The 16,384-nt window shown below is 40.6% G+C and overlaps 1 pseudogene; it reads right to left on the bottom strand.

Annotated features, from left to right (window-relative positions):
* Positions 1–9,113: 9,113 nt before the first annotated feature.
* On the bottom strand, positions 9,114–10,250 carry LOC146896075 (uncharacterized protein C2orf78 homolog pseudogene; annotated as a pseudogene).
* Between the last annotated feature and the right edge of the window lie 6,134 nt (positions 10,251–16,384).

Genomic DNA, 16,384 nt, shown 5'->3' with positions numbered 1-16,384 from the left:
AGAGTGGAATTGCTGGATCCCGAGGTAGGTTGACTCCCAATTTCCTGAGAAACTGCCGCACTGATCTCCAAAGTGGCTGCACTAGTTTGCATTTCCACCATCAGTGGATGAGTGTTCCCCTTACTCCACAACCACTCCAGCAAAGGCTATCATAGGTATTTTTGATGTTAGCCATTCTGACAGGTGTAAGATGGTATCTCAAAGATGTTTTGATTTGCATTTCCCTGATCGCTAAGTGCGACGCGCTTCCTGACCAGCAGGAATGAACGCCACTAAAAACGAGAATTCCTTCCCTGTACACGTCTTTATTCGGAGCATTCCGTTGAGGAAAATTGGGGGAAGGGAAGAGATCAGGGACAAGAGAAAGCTTAGAGAGAGGAAGTAGAGCCCAGAGGCAGCTGCTTTTAAACGGTGGAGAGGCTTGAATGCTGATTGGTTGATGCCATTTGCTGGTCTGAGCATGTGCAGGCAAGGGTGCTCAGCCCCACGTGGCTAAGCCAGGTATGGACTTGTATACCTCCAAACTGCAGGGCCACCTGTGCCTCCAGGTTGCTCCCAACATCTCCCCCTTCTACTGTAAATAAAAGCAATAAGGCAAAACTGTTTTCCAATCTGGTCCCCACCTCATGATGTGTGGACCGATTAAAGAAAAGAAAAACAAGACACACCCTTCCCGTGCAATGGGACAACTACCCTGGGAGTGCTAGGGCTGTGTCTGCACACCCTCCGCCTATGCATACCTTCCTCTATGTCGTGGGACTATCTGGTCCCTAGAGGGTATGTATGGCTAATTGCCTATGAGCTCTTTTGAGGCTGAGAGCCAAACCTGGGGTGAGGATACACATACCAAGGCTGCCAAGGCCTGTGTCACAAAGACCTTGTCCCTCCTCACTTGGGCTAGCAGGTAGCACACCAATCAAAGACATACAGCACTTCCACCTAGACACAGCATGCCAAGAATATCTCTGCTCCCACCCATTCCTAAGGAAGGAAAAGGCAAAATAGAGTCAGTCAGAAAATTGTTAAGAGATAAGAGGTTGCACAGGGTGTTGCTCAAGTCGATGGTGTGAAACAGTTGCTCTTGACACCTCCCAGAAGTTCATCTCTGCTGTCTCCGCATGAATCTTCCACAGCAGTATCCTTCATTTCTCTGGTAGGTCTTGCTGGCACCCAGATGTATGTCAGCATTCCTAGAAAAACATAAACAAAACTCTCCTTCCAAATTAACATTTAAGAGTACTAAAAATCTCAGTGTAAAAATTCAGCACAATCAGTACTGGAAGTAGGCTGGTTTTGAACTTAGAGACCTGTAGGTCTCTGCTCCAAAGAGCAAATCTTGTTTGTCTGTGCCATTAAAGCAGGCCTTAGAATTAGATGGAATTGCTTTCAAACAGAGCGTCTCTGTCTACTGTTGTTTTTCCAGCAAAATTTTGAATTAAAAATTAAATGTAAAGAATGCAAGAGAAATCCTTTCTCTGGGGGAAGCTGTCACTGGTAGTCCCCCTCTTATGTCTAAAACCAAAGCAGTTGTCACTGGGAATTGAACTTAGGGCCTTTGGAAGAGCAGGCAGTGCTCTTAACCTCTGAGCCAACTCTCCAGGTCCTTTTCAAATGCGAAAAAAACCTCTAGGTAGCATTGTTTTATTCCACCCGTTGCCAGAGGCAATAGGTAATGGTAACCAGGTTGACGTGCCTTTATTATACTAATTACGACCAATTCTTTGAGGGAAAATGGGCGTCGACATTTGATCTGACTGCTTCCTGCTGACAAAGGGACGATGTGAATTTTTGGGGGATAAATGTTTTTATCTGACTGAATTTTTTGGCGGCAAATGTTTTTATCTGACTGAATTTTTGGCGACCTTGGCTGAGGCACGGCCCATTGTGGCCCATTGTGGCGCGCTCTGCATGGCCCAAAGGCATGGCCCCGCCCTGGGCCATGCGCGGGTGCGCGCACCGCCGGTTTATCCTGTACCTGCGAACTCTGTACGCTTAATGTGCCCGCCTATGTTGCTATGGAAACGCGGTTTAGAGTTTGACCCCTCTCCGTCTTTAGGTCTTTAGCGGCGTTGCTGCTCACCATGCAGCTTCCGCCTCAGTCAGGGCAAGTCCGCTGAGGTGCTGGAAAAGTCCTCCGAAAACCACAGCCCCGCCAGCAACTGGTTAGCATTCTCCAGTGCAGTTCTGCGTCTCCCTCCTGAGTAGCTGGGACAACAGGTGTGCGCCACCGCGCCAGCCCATTTCCTCAATCAAAATTAAAGTTTTCTGTACGTGAGAGCCAGAGACTGAGCTCTCTTATCAAAATTAGGCGAAAATCACCTCCAAAAGTTCTGTGGCTCTTTAAGAACAGGGAAGGCAGTCTTTAAGCATGATCAAGCCTGCCTCCCTACGAGACTGTTGCCTCCAGTCTCTAACAGCGAGTTCGGACGGAGGAAGCCGCGGATCTCCCAACCATAAACCTCGCTTTTTCTCAGCTCCACCTGCACTGAACTTGAGGGTTTTTTTTTCCCCGTTGCTTTTTGTACCTTTTTTCAGATACCTTAACTTTGATTCTTTTTTTTTCTTTTTAGGCCTATATTTTTTCCATTCTTTTTCCTCCCCTTTCTGGAGGATTTAACTGACGTCACTCACCACTCCACGTGGCAGAGTTTTGAAATTCCCGGCTCTCTGTCCGGTGTCTGATTTCAGCTCCTTCTTCCCGGGTTTTGGCACCAGTTGCGACACGCTTCCTGACTAGCAGGAATGAACGCCACTAAAAACGAGAATTCCTTCCCTGTACACGTCTTTATTCGCAGGATTCCGTTGAGGAAAATTGGGGGAGGGGAAGAGAGCAGGGACAAGAGAAAGCTTAGAGAGAGGAAGTAGAGCCCAGAGGCAGCTGCTTTTAAACGGTGGAGAGGCTTGAATGCTGATTGGTTGATGCCATTTGCTGGTCTGAGCATGTGCAGGCAAGGGTGCTCAGCCCCACGTGGCTAAGCCAGGTATGGACTTGTATACCTCCAAACTGCAGGGCCACCTGTGCCTCCAGGTGGCTCCCAACAGCTAAGGAGGTTGAGCATGACCTTAAGTGTCTTTTGGCCATTTGAACTTCTTCTGTTGAGAATTCTCTGTTCAGTTCAGTACCCCATTTTTTACTTGGGTTAATTAGCATTTTAAAGTCTAGTTTCTTGAGTTCTTTGTATATTTTGATGAGGGGTTGGTAAAGATTTTCTCCCAATCAGTAGGTTGTCTTTTTGTCTTAATGACAGCGTCCTTTGCTTTACAGAAGCTTCTCAGTTTCAGGAGGTCCCATTTGTTCATTGTTGCTCTTATTGTCTTTGCTACTTGGGTTCTACCTAGGAAGTGGTCTCCTGTGACCATGTCTTGTAGACTACTTCCCACTTTCTCTTCTATCAGATTCAATGTGACCACATTCATATTGAGGTCTTTAAGCCATATGGACTTGAGTTTTGTTCATGGTGGTAGATATGGATCTATTTTCATTCTTCTGCAGGTTGACATCCAGTTATGCAAGCATCATTTGTTAAAGATGCTTTCTTTCTTCCCTTGTATAATTTTAGCTCCTTTGTTGATAATCAATTGTTCATAGGTTTGTGGATTAACATCTGGGTCTTCAATTCTATTCCACTGATCAACATCTCTGTTTTTGTGCCAATACTAAGCAGTTTTCATTACTGCAGCTCTGTAATAGAGTTTAAAGTCAGGGATGGTAATGCCTCTGGAAGTACTTCTATTGTTTAGGATTGTTTTGGCTATTCTGGGATTTTTGTTTTTCCATATAAAGTTGATTATTGTTCTCTCAAGGTCTGTGAAGTATTTTGTTGGGATTTTGATTGGGATTGCATTGAATCTATGGATTGCTTTTGATACAATTGCCATTTTTACTATGTTGATCCTCCCAATCCAAGAGCAAGTGAGATCCTTCCATTTTCTGGTATCCTCTTCAATTTCTTTCTTTCAAACCTTAAAGTTCTTGTCAAATAGATCTTTCACATCCTTGGTTAGAGTTTCCCCATGGTACTTTATGCTCTTTGTGGCTATCATGAAAGGTGATGTTTCTCTGATTTCCCTCTCTGTATCTTTGTTCTTTGTGTACAGGGGAACAACTCATTTTTTTAAGTTGATCTTGTATCCTGCAACATCACTGAAGGTATTGATGAGCTGTAGGATTTCTCTGGTAGAGTTTTTGGGGTCACTTATGTACACTATCATATCATCTGCAAATACTGAACGTTTGACTTCTTCTTTCCAAATGAATCCCCTTGATCTCTTTATACTGTCTTATTGCTATTGCTAGAACTTCAAGCACTATATTGAAGAGGTATGGAGAGAGTGGACAGCCTTGTCTTGTTCCTGATTTTAGTGGGATGGATTTGAGTTTCTCTCCATTTAATTTAATGTTAGCTGTTGGCTTGCTGTATATTGCTTTTATTATATTTAGGAATGAACCTTGTATCCCTAATCTCTCCAAGACTTTTATCATAAAGGGGTGTTGAATTTTGTCAAATGCTTTTTCAGCATCTAATGAAATGATCATATGGCTTTTTTCCTTCATTTGATTTATGTGGTGGATTACGTTGATAGATTTTCATATATTGAACCAACCTTAATTCTCTGGGATGAAACCTACTTGATCATAATGTATAATTTTTCTAATGTGTTCTTGATTCTCTTTGCCAGTATTTTATTGAGAATTTTTGCATTGATGTTCATGAGTGAGATTGGTCTGTAATTCTTTCTTGGTTGGGTCTTTGTGTGGTTTTGGGATCAGGGTGACTGTAGCTTCATAAAAGTAGTTAGGCAATGACTCTTCTTGGAAGTTCTGGAAGAATTCTGCATTGAAACCCTCTGGTCCATGGATTTTTTTTTGGTAGAAAGGTTTCTGATGACAGTTTCTATTTCCTCGTGACTTACAGGTCTATTTAAACTGCTCACCAGGTCTTGACTTAATTTTGGTATATGGTATTTATCTAAAAAGGTGTCCATTTCTTCCACATTTTCCAATTTTGGGACATACAAGCTCTTGTAGTAAGATCTAATGATTCTCTGAATTTCCTCTGTGTCTGTGGTTATGTCCCCCTTTTTCATTTCTGATCTTGTTCATTTGCATGTTCTCTCTCTGCCTTTTGATTAGTTTGGCTAGGGGTTTGTCAATCTTGTTGATTTTCTCAGGGAACCAGCTTTTTGTTTCATTGATTCTTTGGATTGTTTTCTGTGTTTCAATTCTGTTGATTTCAGCCCTCAGTTTGTTTATTTCCAGTCTACTCCTCCTGGGTGAGTCTGCTTCTTTTTTTTCCTACAGCTTTCAGGTGTGCTGTTAAGTCTCTAATGTGGGCTTTCTCTGTTTTCTTTATGTGGGCACTTAGTGCTATGAACTTTCCTCTTAGCACTGCTTTCACAGTGTCTCGTAGGTTTGGATATGTTGTGTCTTTATTTTATTTTATTTGAATTCAAGGAAGACTTTAATTTGTCTCTTAATTTCTTCCTTGTCCCAGGGATGGTTCAGTAGTTGACTGTTCACCTTCCATGAGTTTTTAGGCTTTCTGGGGTTAGAATTGTTGTTGAATTCTAACATAATTTCATGGTTATTCAATAGTACACAGGTGATTACTACAATTTCTTTATGTCTATGGATGTTTACTTTGTTACCAAGTATATGGTCAATTTTCGAGAAGTTTCCATGGGATGCTGAGAAGAAGGTATATTCTTTTCTATTTGGGTGGAATGTTCTATACATGTCTGTTAGGTCCATTTGGTTCATTACATCTGTTTGTTCTCTTATTTCTCTGTTAAGTTTCTGTCTGGTTGAGCTGTCCATTGGTGAGAGAGGAGTGTTGAAATCACCCACTATTAGAGTGTGGGGTTTGATGTATGTTCTGAAATCTAGTAATGTTTCTTTTATATATGTGGGTGCTTTTATGTTAGAGGCATAGATATTCAGGATTGAGACTTCTTCCTGATGAATTGTTCCTGATATGAGTATAAAGTATCCATTTCTGTCTCTTCTGATTGATTTTAGTTTGTAATCAATTTTGTTAGATATTAGTATAGCCACACCCACTTATTTCTTTGGTCCATTTGATTGGAATTCCTTTTCCCAAGCCTTTATTCTGAGGGAGTGTCTGTCTTTGTGATTGAGATGTGTTTCTTGTAGGCAGCAGAATGTTGGATCCTGATTTCGTATCCATTTTCTTAACCTGTGACTTTTTATAGGTGAGTTAAGTCCATTGATATTAAACGATATTAATGACCAGTGGTTACTGACTCCGGTTATTTTTCCTGGTGGTAGTGTTTGTGTTTTTCCCTTTTAGGGTTGTGCTGCTGAGGGTTGTCAGATGCTTGTGTTATCGTGGGTGGTGTTGGTTTCCTTGGTTTGTGTTTTTCCTCTTAGTATTTTATGTAAGGCTGGGTTTGTGTCTACGTATTGTTTAAAGCTATTTTTGTCCTGGAATATCTTGTTTTCTCCATCGATGGTGAATGCAAACTTTGTTGGATATAATAGTCTGGGCTTGCATCCTTGGTCTCTTAGTTTCTGCAGTACATCTATCCAAGACCTTTTGGCTTTCATGGTTTCCATTGAGAATTCAGGTGTAATTCTGATAGGTTTCCCTTTATATGTTACTTGACCTTTTTACCTTGCATCTCTTAATATTTTTTCTTTATTCTGTATGTTTTGTGTTTTGTTTATTATATGGCAAGGGGATGTTTTTTTTTTGATCCAGTCTATTTGGTATTGTGTATGCTTCTTGTACCATGATAGGAATATCCTTCTTTAGGTTGGGGAAGTTTTCTTCAATAATTTTGTTGAATATATTTTCTGGGCTTTTGAGCTGTAATTCTTCTCCTTTTTCTACCCCTATTATTCTTAGGTTTCATCTTTTCACAGTGTCCCAGATTTCGTGGATGTTTTGTGTTAAGAATTTGTTGGATTTCTTTTGTTTTTTAATTAGTGAGTTTATTTCCTCTATTGTATCTTCAATGTCTGATTTTCTTTCTTCTATCTCTTGTATTCTGTTGGTAATACTTGTCTCTGCAGTTCCTATTCATTTACCTAATATTTTTTTATCCAGCCTTCTGTTGGCTTGTGTTTTCTTCATTACCTCCATTTCATTTTTCAAGTCTGGAACTGTTTCCCTTACCTGTTTGATTGCTTTTTCTCGGTTTTCTTGTTTTTCTTGTGTATCCTTGAGAGATTTATTCATTTCATCTACCTTTTGTTTGTTTTCTCCATTTCTTTATGGCAGTTTCTCACCTCCTCTTTAAGTTCCTCTATTCTTTTCATATAGTTCTGTTTAAAGTCAATTTCTTCTATTTCTTCTGGTGTAGGGTGTTCAATTCTTCTTGTTTTATGATCCCTGGAATCTGGTGATGTCATATTGCCTTTCAGGTTGCTGGAGTAATTCTTGTATTGTCACCTATCCATCTCTTCCTTCAAATGCAGCCAGGCGAGTCTTGGTGTCTTGGTCCAAACTTTTCTGTAGCTGACTCTGGGTGGATCTTCTCAGTGCAGGCACAGGAACTGTTCCCCAGCTGGCCAGTCTGAAAGTTTGTCCTCAACACAGGGACAGGACTCTTGGAGGTCTAAGAACCCCGCAGACAAAAGGGCGAACTCGAGGGGGAGAAGAGAGTTGTGCAGAGCCAAAAAGCCCCTGCAGTCGGGTCTGGACTGCCATGCACACCCTTCCAGCCAGGCAGGTACACCCTCACCCCTCTGGGTGGGTACCTTCAGTGAAGGAGCAGGACCTGTTCCTGGGCCAAGCTTCAGTGAAGGAGCAGGAGCTGTTCCTGGGCCAAGGACCTCACAGACCATAGGGCAGGTTTTGGGTGGGGGTTGAACAGTGGGCAGGGAAGTGTGGAACAGAAAAGCCCCTGCAACAGGAGCTAAAGGGGCCCAGTGCTCCTTTCCCAGATGTTCTGCCTCATCTCAGGATGGCACCCACTCACCAATCTGAAAGGTTGTACTCAGCACAGGGACAGGATTCTTGGAGGTCAAGGGAACCTCAGACAAAAACGGCGAACTCGGCAGTGGGGGGAGAGTTGTGTGGAGCCAAGAAGCCCATGCAGCAGGAGCTGGAGGGGCCTTGCACTCCCCTCTGGCCGGTTGGGTACACGCTCACCCCTCTGGGTGGGTAGCCTCAGTAAACACTTGTTTTTCTTACAGAGTCCCCAGGATGAATTCAGAGACCCTGAATGATGGTTTTCATATTTAAGTCTTAATTCTAGACTTTAGAAACCTGATGCCCTCATCTAGAGTCTGTGGACACTCCACATATTTTTATATGGGAATTCATGTGTACAACATGGATACCCACATATTGACACACATACACACACACACACACACACACACACACACAAACACACACGAAACTAAAATGTTAAATGAACAATTTTAAAGACGGATACAACTTGAGATAAACCTTATAATCAAATTAAATCCTTCTCAGAAAGATAGTCTGCCTTGTATAATTTCTTTCAAGGTAAATGCTTGATTGTGTTTATATGTATTACTGTGTTTCATATCATAAAATTGCAGGAGGATCTCTATCCTTGACCACTGAGGTTTAAAGGGCATGGTTATGTGGTACAAAATGTGAGGAAGTTTGGTAACAGCAGAAGTTGCCTTCAATTTATAGTATTTACGATAGGAAACCTACCATGTCCGATAATTAATATCTGGAAAATAAATCAAAAGAGAAGGGTTGTATGACCAATACAACTTTTAGTTGTTTTAATATCAAGTTAATAGTTACAGAGATTTATAACATATGAAGTATTTATGAAACATATTACCTTGGAAGCATAAATTAATAATAGTAAAATTATGAAGAAAATATCAAATTTTTTGCTCTAAATATACTCATGGATGAAATAAATGACTTATATTTCTCCACTCAATTTTAGTGTCATCAGATATTTACAAGTGTTGAAACTATGTCCATTCATATATAGAAGAAGCATACATTTACATATGAATCTACATCCATACAGATGTAGCTACATGTCTACATATTCACCTAAGTCTTTAAACTTTATGAATACATGTTTATCTGTATCCATAGCTCACTTTGTCTAGGTTGAATAGCACTGTGCTCCAAAGGCTTGGGCAGCACTTACATTGCATAGCCATAATATATCAAAATATATGTATCCTTCTCCCTCTGAAGGAAAAGTAGTGATTTATCCAGAGAGGTGCACGTGGCAGCATTCTCTCTTTCCTGTTGGGCCCACCCCTTCATGGCCTCCCTCTCTGGCCTCTGCTCTTTAGTGAGAGCTGTGTGATGCCTGGCCCTGGAATGTCCACTTTTCCATGGAATTGGATGGTGGCTGCAGTCTTGTAGCAGGTATTGTGTTTGAGGTTTGGAGGGTGATAGCGTCATTTTCCTTGCAGCAGATGCAGGGTCCCATTTGAAGTGAAGTGTGAGATGATGCTCTGTAGGGTGCAGGCAAAGAGGCAGGCCATTGTGTTTCAGTGCAAGACTGGATGGGTTTGGTAGTGTTAGGTTGTGTGGCACCAGTGGCATTCGTCAGAGTTGGTTTTTCAGAGGCCATCAATGATGTGCTGGTAGGAGCTTGTAGAGATGTCTTAAGTTAGATGGGCTGAGCTGAGTGGGAATGAAGTCTCACTGGCTAAGCTAAAGTGCACCTGCATGAATCCAGGGAGAAAAACTTTCCAGAAACAGATCTGGCTTGAAGCTTGTCCAGGGCTGGGAAAGGAAGAGGTACTAACTTGATCTTCTAGGTGGGGGCAGCTCATAGTGTGAAAGATATTGATGCTCTTTGTGAGCACTTATTTCTGGCCTCTGATTATTGTCCTTGATTTTTTCATGGCCTCTGCCATCATGTGGTACATCCAGAAGGGATACGATATTGGGCTGTCCTGGGATATTTAGTGCTGCAGAAACTTTGAAGTTTAGCATAGCCTGAAAGAAAGAGATGCCAGTTTTCTTCTCATTCTTCTTCCCCAGTGGGTGAAAGACCTGCAGAGATGCCAGCATGTGCATGCTGCGGTGAGTTTGAATCTTCTTGAAGATGTCATTGCTGAACTCAGGTGGATTTCTCTTATTCTTGGTCTTGGAGATGGTGGTCTTCTCTTCTTCCTTGACACTATAACTTGATGGCTTTAGCTCCTGTATTGTCTTGAGGTTGCTTTCTCTGGTCCTCTTGGTCTTGTCTTGCACTTGTGCCAATGCTATGCTGGGCCAGTTCGGTGCCGACTTCTGAGCTTTGCCCTTCATGTGCTTGGCCATGTTGTCAATAGCCCCTTTACTGGCCCCAGCTCTCACCCTAGATCTTCTCCATCCAGGAGAGTCCTGATGCTGATTATGGAGTGAGGAGCTCAATGAAATTCATCAGTCTTTTTGGTCTTTCTTGATCCCTGGTTCAGATAATCCAATGAAGATTCTGGCATGTGACTGGGCGTGATCCCTCCTGATGTCTGTGGAGTCTTTGGTTGGCTTGCTGTGAGATCTTCCATTAGGTCTAGGTCAGTGATGGAGTTTAATAGTTGGGGAATAGAAGGTGAAGATCTGCCACCAGTGTAGTCATGTCTGCAAAGTCAACGCTAGACTTCATGATAATCTGCAGAGCCTCAGGCTTTTCCAGACCAAAGCTACTGTTTCCCAAAGTGGTAAAATGAGAAGTGTGCATCTATCTTTTATTCCACTTGCATTATTATTTGATAACTTTTAAAAATTTATTTATTAAAAATTTTACCTTCTCCCCTCCTCCCATTTCCCTCCCACTCCCACACTCCCTCTCCCTGTCCTTCTCCAGTCCTAAGGGTTTCCTGCCCTGTGGGAAGTCCAAGGTCCTCCCTGCTCCATTCAGGTCTATAAAGGTAAGCATCAAAACAAACCAGGCTCACACAAAGTCAGTCCATGCAGTAGAATCAAAACCTAGTGCCATTGTCCTTGACTTCTCAGTCAGCCTTCATTGCCAGCCACATTCAGAGTGTTCAATTTGATCACATGCTCCATCACTCCCAGTCCAGCTGGCCTTGGTGAGCTCCCATTAGATCAGTCCCATTGTCTTCGTGGGTGGATGCACCCCTCATGATCCTGACTTCCTTGCTCATGTTCTCCCTCCTTCTGCTCCTCATTTGGACCTTGGGAGCTCAGTCCAGTGCTCCAATGTGGGTCTCTGTTTCTATCTCCATCCATCACCGGATGAAGGTTCTATGGTGATATGAAAGATATCAGTGTGGTTATAGGATAAGGTTAGTACCGGCTCCCTCTCCTCTACTGCCCACGTAAATAGTTGGGGAAATGGCCTTGGCCACCTGGGAATGCCTCTAGAGCCAAGACTCTAACCAACCCTCAAATGGCTCCCTTTGTTAGGATACCTTCTTCCCTGCTCCCATATCCACCTTTCCTCTATCTCCATTATCCCATTCCCCCAAGCTCTTCCCAATCCTCTACTTCTTCCTTCTCTCTCTCCATGTCCCCTTCCCCCAATCCACCCTCACCCCCTGCTCCCAACTTTTGCCCGACGATCTTGTCAACTTCCAATATCCAGGAGGATAAATATAAGTTTTCCTTTGGGTTCACCTTCTTATTTAGCTTCTCTAGGATCACAAACTATAGGCTCCATGTCCTTTGTTTAAGGCTAGAATCCACTTATGAGTGAGTACATACCATATTCCTCTTTTTGGGTCTGGGTTACCTCACTCAGGATAGTGTTTTCTATTTCCATCCATTTTCAAGCAAATTTCAAGATATCATTGCTTTTTACTGCTGAGTAGAACTCTAAAGTATATACTGCCACACCTTCTTTATCCATTCTTCTATTGAGGGGCACCTAGGTTGTTTTCAGGTTCTGGCTATTACAAATAGTGCTGCTGTAAACATAGTTGAACAAATGCTTTTGTAGTGTGATTGGCCATCTTTTAGTTATATTCCTAAGAGTGGTATTGCTGGATCTTGAGGTAGGTTGACTCCCAGTTTCCTGAGAAACCGCCACACTGATTTCCAACATGGCTGCACAAGTTTGCATTTCCACCAACAGTGGATGAGAGTTCCTCTTTACTCCACAACCTCTCCAGCATAGGCTATCATTGGTTCTTTGATTTTATCCATTCTGACTGGTGTAAGATGGTATCTCAAAGTTGTTTTGATTTACACTTCCCTGATCGCTAAGGAGGTTGAGCATGACCTTAAGTGTCTTTTGGCCATTTGAACTTCTTCTGTTGAGAATTCTCTGTTCAGTTCAGTACCCTATTTTTAATTGGAATAATTAGAGTTTTAGTGTCTAGTTTCTTGACTTCTTTATATATTTTGGAGATCAGACCTTTGTCTGATGCAGGGTTGGTGAAGATCTTCTCCCATTCAGTAGGTTGCCTTTTTGTCTTAATGACAGTGTCCTTTGCATTACAGAAGCTTCTCAGTTTCAGGAGGTCCCATTTATTCACTGTTGCTCTTATTGTCTGTGATACCGGGGTGATACGTAGGAATTGGTCTCCTGTGTCCATGTATTGCAGACTACTTCCCGCTTTCTCTTTTATCAGGTTCAGCATGGTCAGAATTATATTGAGGTCTTTAAGCAATTTGGATTTGAGTTTTGGTCATGGTGATAGATATGGATCTATTTTCATTCTTCTACATGTTGAAATCCAGTTATGCAGCACCATTTGTTAAAGATGCTTTCTTTCTTCCATTTAATAATTTTAGCTCCTTTGTCGAAAATCAGGTGTTCATAGGCTTGTAGGTTAATATCCAGGGGTGTTCTGCTCAATTCCATTGGTTAACATCTCTGTTTTTATGCCAATACCAGGCTGTTTTCATTACTGTAGCTCGTAATAGAGTTTGAATTCAGGGATGTTAATGCCTCCGAAAGTACTTTTATTGTATAGGATTGTTTTGGCTATCCTGGGATTTTTGTTTTTCCATATAAAGTTGATTATTGTTCTCTCAAGGTTTGTGAAGAATTTTGTTGGGATTTTGATGGGGATTGCATGGGATTTATAGATTGCTTTCGGTACAATTGCCATTTTTACTATGTTGATCTTAACAAACCAAGAGCAAGGGAGAGCCTTCCATTTTCTGATATCCTCTTCAATTTCTTTCCTCAAAGACTTAAAGTTCTTGTCAAATAGATCTTTCACATCCTTGGTTAGAGTTACCCCAAGATATTTTATGCTACTTGTGGCTATCGTTAAAGGCGATGCTTCTCTGATTTCCCTCTCTGTATCTTTATCCTTTGTGTATAGGAGGGCAACTGATTTTTTGGAGTTGATCTTATATCCTGCCACATCACTGAAGGTATTTATCAGCTGTAGGAATTCCTTGGTAGAGTTTTTGGGATCACTAATGCACATTATCATATCATCTACAATTAATGAAAGTTTGACTTCTTCCTTTCCGATTCGAATCTTTTTGATCTCCTTATGTTGTCTTATTGCTACTGCTAGAATTTCATGAACTATGTTGAAGAGAAATGGTGAGACTGGACAGCCCTCTCTTGATCCAGATTTTATTGGAATGGCTTTGAGTTTCCCTCCGTTTAATTTGATATTAGCTGTTGGCTTGCTATATATTGCTTTTATTATATTTAGATATGATCTTTGTATCCCTAACCTCTCCAAAACCTTTATCATAAAGCGGTGTTGAATTTTGTCAAATGCTTTTTCTTCATCTAATTATGTAATCATATGGTTTCTTCTTTCAGTTAATTTGTATGATGGATTACATTAATAGATTTTCTTATGGTGAACCAGCCCTGCATGTCTGGAATGAAGCCTACTTGATCGAAATGGATAATTTTTTTAATGTGTTCTTGGATTCAGTTTGCCAGAATTTTATTGAGAACTTTTGCATCGATGTTCATGAGTGAGATTGGTCTGTAATTCTCTTTCTTGGTTGGGTCTTTGTGTGGTTTTGGGATCAGGGTGACTGTAGCTTTATAAAAAGAGTTTGGCAATGATGCTTCTGTTTCTATTATGTGAAACACATTAAGGAGTATAGGTATCAGCTCTTCTTGGAAGTTCTGAGAAAATTCTGCATTAAAACCATTAGGTCCTGGGCTTTTTTTGGTTATGAAGTTTTTTTTATGATAGCTTCTATTTCCTCACGACTTAAAGATCTATTTAAATTGTTCACCTGGTCTTGATTTAATTTAGGTAAATGGTACTTATCTAAAAACAAGTCCATTTTTTTTTAAGTTTTCCAACGTTGTGTCATATAAGCTTTTGTAGTAAGACCTAATGATTCTCTGAATTTCTTCAGTGTCTGCAGTTATGTCCCCGTTTTCATTTCTGATCTTGTTAATTTGCATGTTCTCTCTCTGCCTTTTGATTAGTTTGGGTGAAGGTTTTTCAATCTCGTTGACTTTCTCAAAGAAACAACTCTTTGTTTCATTGATTCTTTGGATTGTTTTCTGTGTTTCTATTTTGTTGATTTCAGCCCTCAGCTTGAATATATTCAGTCTTATACTTTTCCTGGGTGAGTCTGCTTCTTTTTTTTCTAGAGCTTTCAGCTGTGCTGTTAAGTCTCCAATGTGAGCTTTTTCCATTTTTTTAATATGGGCACTTAATGGTAGGAACTTTCCTCTTAGCACTGCTTACATAGTTTCCCATAGGTTTGGGTATGTTTTGTCTTTCTTTTCATTGAATTCTGGGAAGGCTTTAATTTCTTTCTTTATTTCATCCCTGACCCAGGGGTGGTTCAGTAGTTGACTGTTCTGCTTTCATGACTTTGTAGCGTTTCTGAGGGTAGAATTATTGTTAAAATCTAACTTTATTCCATGGTGATCTGATAAGACACAGGTGGTTACTAATTTTTTTTTTATATCTGTGGAAGTTTGCTTTGTTACCGAGTATATGGTCAATTTTTGAGAAAGTTCCATAAGATGCTGAGAAGAAGGTATATTCTTTCCTATTGGGGTGGAATGTTCTATAGACGTCTGTTAAGTCCATTTGATTCATTACTTCCATTAATTTTCTTATTTCTCTGTTAGGTTTCTGTCTGATTGACCTGTCCATTGGGGAGAGAGGACTGTTGAAGTCTCCTACTATTAGTGTGTGGGGTTTGATATCTGCCTTGAGTTCTGGTGCTGTTTCTTTTACATAAGGGGGTGCTTTTATATTAGGGGCATGGATATTCAGGATTGAGACTTCCCCCTGATGAATTGTTCCTGTCATGAGTATAAAGTGTCCATCTCCATCTCTTCTATTTGATTTTAGTTTGAGGTCAATTTTGTTAGAAATTAGTATAGCCACATCCGCTTATTTCATAGGTCCATTTGATTGAAAAACCCTTTCCCAACCCTTTACTCAGGTAGATGTCTGTCTTTGTGGTTGAGGTGTGTTTCTTGTAAATAGCAGAATGTTGGATCCTGTTTTCATATCCAATCTCTTATCCTGTGCCTTTTTATTTTGGTGAATTGAGTCCATTGATACTAAGTGATATTAATGACCAGTGGTTGTTAACTCTAGTTATTTTTTCTTCTTTTTTTCTGGTGGTATAGTTTGTGTGTTTCCCTTCTTTGTGTTGTGCTGATGAAGAAGGGTCATTAGATGTCTGACCTATTGTGGGCATTGTTGGATTCCTTGATTTGTGATTTTCCTTCTATTACTTTCTGTAAGGCTGGATTTGTGGCTATGTACTATTTAAATTTGTTTTTATCCTGGAATATTTTGTTTTCTCCATTGATGGTGAACGAAAGCTTGGCTGGGTATAGCAGTCTGGGCTTGCACCCATGGTCTCTTAGTTTCTGCAGCACATCTACCCAGAAGCTTCTGGCTTTCATGGTTTCCATAGAGAAGTCAGGTGTAAGTCTGATTGGTTTCCCATTGTAAGTTACTTGACCTTTTTTCTTCGCAGCTCTTAATATTCTTTCTTTATTCTCTATGTTTTGTGTTTTGATTATTATATGGTGATGGGATTTTTTTTGATTCAGTCTATTAAGTGTTCTGTATGCTTCTTGAACCTTCATAGGAATATCCTGTATTAGACTGGGAAAGTTTTCTTCTATAATTTTGTTGAATATATTTTCTAGGCCTTTGAGCTATAATTCTTCAATTTCTTCTACCCCTTTTATTCTTAGGTTTGGTCTTTTTTATTGTGTCCTAGATTTCCTGGATATTTTGTGATAAGAATATTTTTGATTTGCTGTTTTCTTTGATCAGTGCATTTATTTCCTCTATAGTGTCTTCAGTATCTGAGATTCTTTCTTCTATCTTTTGTATTCTCTTTTTTATGCTTGTCTCTGTGGTCTCTGTTCACTTACCTTGATTTTCCATATCCAGTCAGCCCTTGGTTTGTGTTTTCTTCATTGCCTCCATTTTAGTTTTCACGTCTTGAACTGTTTCAATTAACCATTTGATTGTTTTTTCTTGGTTTCCTAGGGTATCTTTTAGGATTTATTCATTTCTTCAAATTTTTTGTTA

This window comes from Myodes glareolus, chromosome 1 (genome assembly GCF_982192425.1).
Source record: "Myodes glareolus chromosome 1, mMyoGla1.1, whole genome shotgun sequence".
Taxonomy (NCBI): Eukaryota; Metazoa; Chordata; class Mammalia; order Rodentia; family Cricetidae; genus Myodes; species Myodes glareolus.
This window is presented reverse-complemented; position numbering and strand designations above follow the sequence as displayed.